This window comes from Cicer arietinum, chromosome 4, assembly GCF_000331145.2.
Source record: "Cicer arietinum cultivar CDC Frontier isolate Library 1 chromosome 4, Cicar.CDCFrontier_v2.0, whole genome shotgun sequence".
Lineage (NCBI taxonomy): Eukaryota > Viridiplantae > Streptophyta > Magnoliopsida > Fabales > Fabaceae > Cicer > Cicer arietinum.
Genome location: NC_021163.2, coordinates 14,418,873 through 14,419,337, shown reverse-complemented (window position 1 = coordinate 14,419,337; position 465 = coordinate 14,418,873).

Here is a 465-nt window from a genome sequence, read left to right as displayed (position 1 = left end):
GGAAAGAGTTGCAATTCTTCTTCTGCCACTGTTTACGAAGGGCTATATACAATGCCTCTGTTTCGCGAGCAGGTCTTGGGTTCAAATCCAACATATGTGACTTTTCAATTTCCAAAAAGAAGGGAATACTTAGTCCCATAATTTTGGAAATATCATGGTTTCAGATATTGGTATCTTACGATTTGAACCACTACTTAGTAAGCTATGGGTTCCACTTATCCCGAATAGATTGGTAGACAAGTTTTGAACCAATTATTCATTAGAACAAGTGTGCACAACTTACACATGAAATCTCGGTACTATCGAAAGAATTATAAATATGACACATTTGTTAAGGCCTTGTGTCATGTACCCTTTTCATGATAATTTAAGAGTCAAGCCCTTTAACTCTTCGAAGCGGCCTCACTTCATCCTCACATAGGTAGACTATATCAGAAATACACCCATAATATGTATTTCAGCAAA